The sequence below is a fragment of the Mus pahari genome, chromosome 14, assembly GCF_900095145.1.
Source record: "Mus pahari chromosome 14, PAHARI_EIJ_v1.1, whole genome shotgun sequence".
Classification (NCBI taxonomy): Eukaryota; Metazoa; Chordata; class Mammalia; order Rodentia; family Muridae; genus Mus; species Mus pahari.
The window spans coordinates 65,316,834-65,324,333 of record NC_034603.1 but is presented as its reverse complement, the minus strand read 5'-3'; positions in this window follow the sequence as shown (position 1 = coordinate 65,324,333).

Here is a 7,500-nt window from a genome sequence, read left to right as displayed (position 1 = left end):
AAAAGAAAGGAAGGAAGAAATAACAAAAGTATTAAAAGAGAGCTTAGGGACTAGCAGAGGGGCAGAGGGCTCTGTGGTTAAAAGCGTGGTTTGCTCTTCCAGAGGACCTGAGTTCAATTCCAGCATGCACACCAGGCAGCCCACAACCACCTGTAATCCAGCTCCAGGGAATCCGGCAACCTTTCCTGGCCCTCGAGGACACCCACACATAGGTGGCACGCACTAACACAGATGCACATACATACACAGAAAATCTTGAAAAAGCAAACAAAAAAAGACAGTGACAGTCTATAGGAGGTCACACATGTGAAGGAGCTAAGGGACAGCATTTTAGGAGCTGCCACAGGGCTGAACACTGAACATAGCTGAGACGATGAGTTTTTATGTTGTGTGTGTGTGCTTTCCCACTACAAACGTAGTTAATTTAAAACCACAGACAACAGTCATCTCCGGGACGGAGGCCGGGGATGCAGCTGGTGACACAGACCCCCGTGACTCCCCAGATGTGCTGGCATTTGCTCTCTTGACTGGCCGCTAACTCAATCATGTTCCGTTTATTGCTGTTTTTTAAAGCTGTTCTTTCTCTGAGACATGGCTGTGCAGCTCAGGCTGGCCTGGAACCCCTGCCCCATGGCATCACCATGGCCAGCCTTTGAGTACTTCTTTTCACATGTTATTCAGTACCTGCTGTCCTTCTGAGGCTGTTTCTGTTTTCTTTTGTGTTTCTGTTGTTGTTTATTTGTCTGTTTGCTGTTGAGGCAGGGTCCCACTACATAACCTAGGCTGGCCTTGAACTCACAGAGATCCTCCTGCCCCTGCCTCCTGAGTACTGGAGTAAAAGATATATCCCATTAGCCCGTTGCCTCTTATTTATCCATCCATCCATCCATCCATCCATCCATCCACCCATCCATCCATCCACCCATCCATCTATTTATCTAATGTGTGTGTGTGTATGTGTGTGTGTGCCTGTGTGTGTATGTGTGTGTGTACCTGTGTGTGTGTGTGCCTGTGTGTGTGTGTGTGTGTGTGTGTGTGTGTGTGTGTGTGTGCCTGATGCCTTAGGAAGCCCAGAGAGCATCAGGTCCCTAGCACTGGAGTCACAGACTCACACAATGATCTTAGTCCTGCAAAGGTCCTAAGTGAATACAACAGCCTGAAAAGATATTTTCAATGCCACGAGCCGACAGCTCTGTTCATATTAGACCAACTCTTCCTTATGCCCTCCCCCGCTAAGGGAGAACCCCACACCCGTGCTCTGTTAGAGCCTTTCGAACACTCCCCAGCACCTACAGACTGAGCCACTGGCTCTTCTGGCCACATCCAGCCCGTTTGCTTCCTCTGGTTTTTTTCCAATGATACATAAAACACAATCACATAAAATAGCCTGTCATCTGTAACAAGGGAGACATTTCTAGGCTAAAGTACCAGATCTCTGTACTCTTATTTTAGAAACTGAGTGAAGCTGGTTATCATGGGACCTCTGCGAGATGCTTGACTGACCCACATAGTCACAGTGGCCCTCAAGTCCAGACCTTTGGGCTTTGGTAGAACTTAGTGGGACTCTGACTAACACTGGCAAGGCCTTGGGTTCTTTCCCCGCACAAACAAAGCACAGAACCCTGTAGACAACTGTCTTTGCACCCAACAGGATGACCAGACAATACCCAAGACATCAAACAAGCGGAAACAGTGACATTTATTACACTGATGTAAGGACATGTGCAAATATTGGACCCATGCTTCCTGTCGTGTGCTATAGATTAATGGTTGACAAACTGACAAATCCCAGCATCCACACAGGGCAGCTCACAAGGCTTATAACTCCAGCTCCAGCCACTGAGAGATGCTGTCTCAAAAGCAAACACCCGGATAGTGGTGACGCTGCACACCTTTAGTTCCAGCAATGGGGAGGCAAAGACAGGTAGATTCTCTGTGAGTTGAGAACAGCCTGGTCTACAGGGTGAGTTCCAGGACAGCCAGGGATACACAGAGAAACCCTGTCTCCAAAAACCAAACAAATAAACAAAAGATAGATGAGTCTCAGGCTAGCTAAAGCTTCCCAGTAAGTCCTTATCTCAAAAACAGCTAAACCTAAAACAAAGCCAGAGGATCTTTCTCCAGAGTCGTTTCCTCCGTAAATTGAGGATGCTGTGTATCTGATTCAGTGCAGAGGTTGCCAGATTTCTGCCCTTTGGATTGCACAGCATCGGGAGAACGTAACTCTTACACAGCTCTCTACTGCCACCTGCTGTTCAGGATGCCGCATACCGTTCTGAGCCACACTCCCTCTGGTTTACTTAGTGATTTCAGCCAATTACTGAGAACTATTGTTTTTCTGGGTTTTCCATTTTACAGAGTTTCTAGTTTGTAACTCATTTCAAATGAGTCAGGCCTGAACTTTGCCCATCTGGAAATGAATATTTTAACAGCTTTTCCCATGCTGGAATATTTTTTTTTACTTGCCTGGTGTCTTGCAGCAACTATTCTGCCAAATTGACTCAAAGAATGTGCTTTAATAATTCACAAGAACAGGAGAAAACTGTTTAAATTCTATGTTTTTGTTGTTGTTTTGACAGAGGATTTCATAATATAGACCAGACTGACCTTAAACCACAGCAATCCTCTTGTCCCAGTTTCTCAAGCAATGATATTACAGGCAAGCAACACCACGCCTACCTTTAAGTTATCACTGACAGATTTCTGGAGCTTGGTCTAGTGGTGCAGCCTACTTGAGAAGTGGAGGTAAGAGTCGGGAGCTGCGGGCTAGGCTGGGCTACATTGTGAGTCTCAGACTCCAAACCAACGAGAATTTCTGAAATGCCCTTCTACTTCTTTTTCTTCTTTAAAATTTACATTTCCGTTTCCTCAAGAAGGAGAATCTGGAGTTCCAGACCAGCCTGGACTATGTAGGAAGACTGTCTCAAAAGGGGGGTGGGGGCTGGAGAGATGGATCAGTGGGTAAGAGCACTGACTGTTCTGAAGGTCCTGAGTTCAAATCCCAGCAACCACATGGTGGCTCACAACCATCCGTAATGAGATCTAATGCACTCTTCTGGTGCATCTGAAGACAGCTACAGTGTACTTAGATATAATAATAAATAAATCTTTAAAAAAAAAAAGAAAGAAAGAAAGAAAGAAAGAAAGAAAGAAAGAAAGAAAGAAAGAAAGAAAGAAAGAAAGAAAGAAAAGAAAGAGGCAGGCAGATCAGCAGTCTGTCTTCCTGCCTGCCCAAGTGTCTGGACGACTTGTACTCCCACAGCACAGAATGGCCCTTCCCTGCTGTTTCCATGTCCCTTCTCTGCTGTTTCCATGTCCCTTCTCTGCTGTTTCCATGTCCCTTCCCTGCTGTTTCCATGTCCTCGGGCCATTTGTGTTATCAGTGTTTGGGATTTTGGCCAGTTTAGTAGGTGTAGAATTATATCACATTGTACAAATTTTCTGTTGTTTCTCTGTCTCTCTGTCTCTGTCTCTGTCTCTCTCTCTCTGTCTGTGTGTGTGTGTGTGTGTGTGTGTTGGGGGGTATTTGTTGATGGGATGTGTGCATGCGTGTGCACATGCTCATAGAGAATCCATGTCAACACTGGGTGCCTTCCCTCCATCTCTCTCCATCTTTATTATTTCAAGAAAGGATATCTCACTGAACCTGAAGCTTAGGGGTTGGGCCAGGCTGTGAGGATGAGCTTCAGGGACTCAGCTCACCCCCACCCAGCCCCAGCACTAGGCTTTTCACGGGGATTCTGAGGATCCTAACTCAGACCCTTATACTTGCAAAACAGGCACAGTTTGAATTGATTAAGTGCCTTAAGTTCAAAATATTTATAATATATGATATACAATGAGGTGAGTGGCTGTTCTGCTAAGTTTTAATTATATGGGTCATTTTGTGGGGTTTTGTTTCATTTTTTTGGAAGTGTGTGTGTGTGTGTGTGTGTGTGTGTTCTATAAGTATATGTATGTATACAAATCTGTGACCCTGTGCACACACTTGTGGAGACCACAGGTCAAGGCCAATGGTCCCTCTCTTGCTGTCCACCTCATTTTCTTTTCTTTTCTTTTTAATTTATTAACCCTTTATTTTATGTGCATTGGCGTTTTGCCTGCATGTACACCTATGTGGGCATGTCAGATCTTGGAGTTACAGACAGTTGTGAGCTGCCATGTGGGTGCTGGGACTTGAACTCTGTTCCTCTGGAAAAACAGTCAGTGCCCTTAACTGCTGAGCCATCTCTCCAGTGCCCCCACCTCACTTTCACAGGGTCCCTCAGTGAATCTGGGCTAGCCTGGATGGCCCAACCAGCCCCCAGGATCTTTTATCGATGCTGCAAACCCAAATCGAGGATCTCGTGCGTATATAGCAGATGCTTTTCCCTATGAGCCCTCTCCCCAGAACCTTGGCTCTGTTTTGTTTTTTTGAGACAATCTTGGGTGGCCTTGTGCCCTTGAACTCACGGTATAACAGAGTCTGACCTTGGACTCTGGCTGCTCCTGCCTCCAATGCTGAGATTACAGGCAGGTGTCACTGAAGAGACTCTAGACAGTCTGAGCATGGCAATCACTGCTCTGGCAGGCCTTGCCCTTCCCCCAGTCCCCTCTGCCTTCTGAAACCCTTAGATCACATTCCTAGCCAGCCACCAAGGTCTGTTCCCTTACGTGGCCACTTCCTCCTCCTGAGGCTGACTACCAAGATCCAACTATCATGAGTTGCTTCCATGTGCTGGCTGGAACAATGCTGATAAGAATGAGAAAGTAAAACCAAGGCATGAGTCCTGTTCCCCTTTTTTTATTATTTCACCCTGTGTGATACAAGCAGGACCTCACACTTAGCTACTCAACCCACTGAGATCCATCCCCAGTCTTCTTTTTACTCTTTTTTTCCCCTCAGATAGGAGCTCACTAAGTTGCCTAGGACTGGCCTTGAATTAATTTTATAGCCAGACAAGCCTTGACTTCACAATCCTTCAGCTTCGGCCTCCCCAGTAACTTGTATTAGAGCCCTGCACCACCAGACCCAGCCTTCCTGCCCTCTTTTGGTTAAAGGTCTACAAGTAAAATTGCTGGATCACATGATGCTGTTGTGTAAATATTTCCTAAGAGATGGAAACACTCCATCAGGCAAGAAGATCCTCGCCGGGCGTGGTGGCGCATGCCTTTAATCCCAGCACTCGGGAGGCAGAGGCAGGAAGATTTCTGAGTTTGAGGCCAGCCTGGTCTACAAAGTGAGTTCCAGGACAGCCATGGCTACACAGAGAAACCCTGTCTCGAAAAAAGAAGAAGAAGAAGAAGAAGAAGAAGAAGAAGAAGAAGAAGAAGAAGAAGAAGAAGAAGAAGAAGAAGAAGAAGAAGAAGAAGAAGAAGAAGAANAAGAAGAAGAAGAAGAAGAAGAAGAAGAAGAAGAAGAAGAAGAAGAAGAAGAAGAAGAAGAAGAAGAAGAAGAAGAAGAAGAAGAAGAAGCTCCTCAATCAGGAAGGCAAAGAACTCACAATAGCTTCAGGAAGTGCCTGAAACTGACCAGATTCACTGGGCCCCTCCCAAGCTGAGAGTCCTTCTCAACAGAGTCAAGCTCAAAGATTCTCAGACAGACTATTGGGGACTGGGACTCACCTCACAAACCACAAGAATACTCAAGTCAAACAGGAATAGTTTATTGAGCACACACACCCTAGGACTGATCGATCAGGGCTGCAGTGTAGACTCAGGAGCTGAACTCCAATGCCCGGCTAGAATCCTGTAGAGCTTTTAAGTCTAAAATCCACAAACATCTATGCTGTTATTCCACCAGGATTTAGGGATAGGAGATTTCCTAAGGAACAGATCTTTGTTATACATTTATCCTGCTTCCACTGGTATTCAACTGTGGCAGGGGACTTGACTTATCTAACACTCATATCTTGCCAACCTGGATGGCGCTTGCTTCGCATAATATTTATGTATTAACTTGCCAACCAGGATGCCAGTTACCCACATACGTGACTCTTTCTGTCAATTAGGATGTCAGTTTCCAGAGAGGTCTTGGGGACTTAAACTTTACTACTCAAAATGGAAGTCTTATTCCAAATAGGTGCAGGTGTCTCTCTTAAGTTGGGGTTCATCCCAGGGGCAGCTTATAATGGCAAATCCATAAAAGTTCATACACAGGTGCAGGAAGTGGAGATGGGTAGTTGGTTCAGGTCCAAGCTTATTGTGGCTAACTATACAAAGCAGTTCTAACTGGTTTCTATTGTGATTGGTTTCCAGGAGCATAGAATATAACACAATATGTAATCAACTCGCAACGAGAAAGTGTCCTTGTAACAGCAGAAGCAACATATGAGAAAGTTTCCTTATAATATTAGTAACAGCACAAAATGGCAGGCTAGCCAGGAAACAGTTAACTAGGCTTTGACAGTCTACCTAAGCCTTAAGAGACCAGCTGCCTGGAAGAAACAGAAATCAGTCAAACTCCCTAAGAGGTTCGGACCAGCTGCGGGGCGGAGAGGATGCTCTGCAACCCACTGAGCTGCCTGCAGGCTATGCAGTAAGCTGCAGGTTCCTGCTTTGTGAGCTGTCACCTGTGCTGGGTGGGCTTTCGTAATGCAGTTGCCTTTGAGCTATTTCTGCTCTTGTAAGTAACCCCAATAAAACTCCCTGGTTCATCAAGCTGGCCTCGGGTGGTATCTGTACTTTGGTTTGGCATGGGTTCCCTATCTGGGGTGAGTAGACATATGTGTTTAGTCTCCCCTTGAAAAGTTTTGTCACATAGCAGAAACACATGAAATTTTATATTAATTTTTTTTGAAAAGCTACTATATTGTTTTCTATATCAGTTGGAGCTTTTTACACTCCCCAAAGTAATTTAGAGAGCTCTGATTTCTCTTCATTCCAGTCAGGCTTTTGTTTGGTTGTTGTTACTGTTTTTGGTATGTATAGCGTGTGTGTGCTTGCATGTGTGTGTGTGTGCTTGCGTATGTGTGTGTATGCTTGCGTGCGTGTGTGCATGTGTGTGTGTGTGTGCATGTGTGTGTGTGCTTGTGTGTGTGTGCATGTGTGTGTGCATGTGTGTGTGCATGCGTGTGTGTTCATAAACATGCTGCTGAGGGCTGAACCCAGAGCCTCTCACATGCTAGTCAAGAGCTCCACCACCAAGCCACTCCTTTTTTTCTTTTTTGTAATAGTAGACATCAAATGATACACTTTCAAAATGTTTATTTACTCCTCATGAGTTTGTATGTGAGTGCATGCACGCATGAATGCCAAGTGCTGTTACACATGTGCTGTGGTCAGAGACTGAATTCTAGCAGGAGTAACTTCTCTGCTAGAATCTGGGTTCTAGGGACCAAACTTGGCTATAGAAAGAAAATCTTGCGTATTGTATGGATGCATCACCTGGCAATTAAACAAAACAAACAAACAAAAACCTATGCTCCGGGCTGGTGAGATGGCTCAGTGGGTAAGAGCACCCGACTGCTCTTCCAAAGGTGCAGAGTTCAAATCCCAGCAACCACATGGTGGCTCACAACC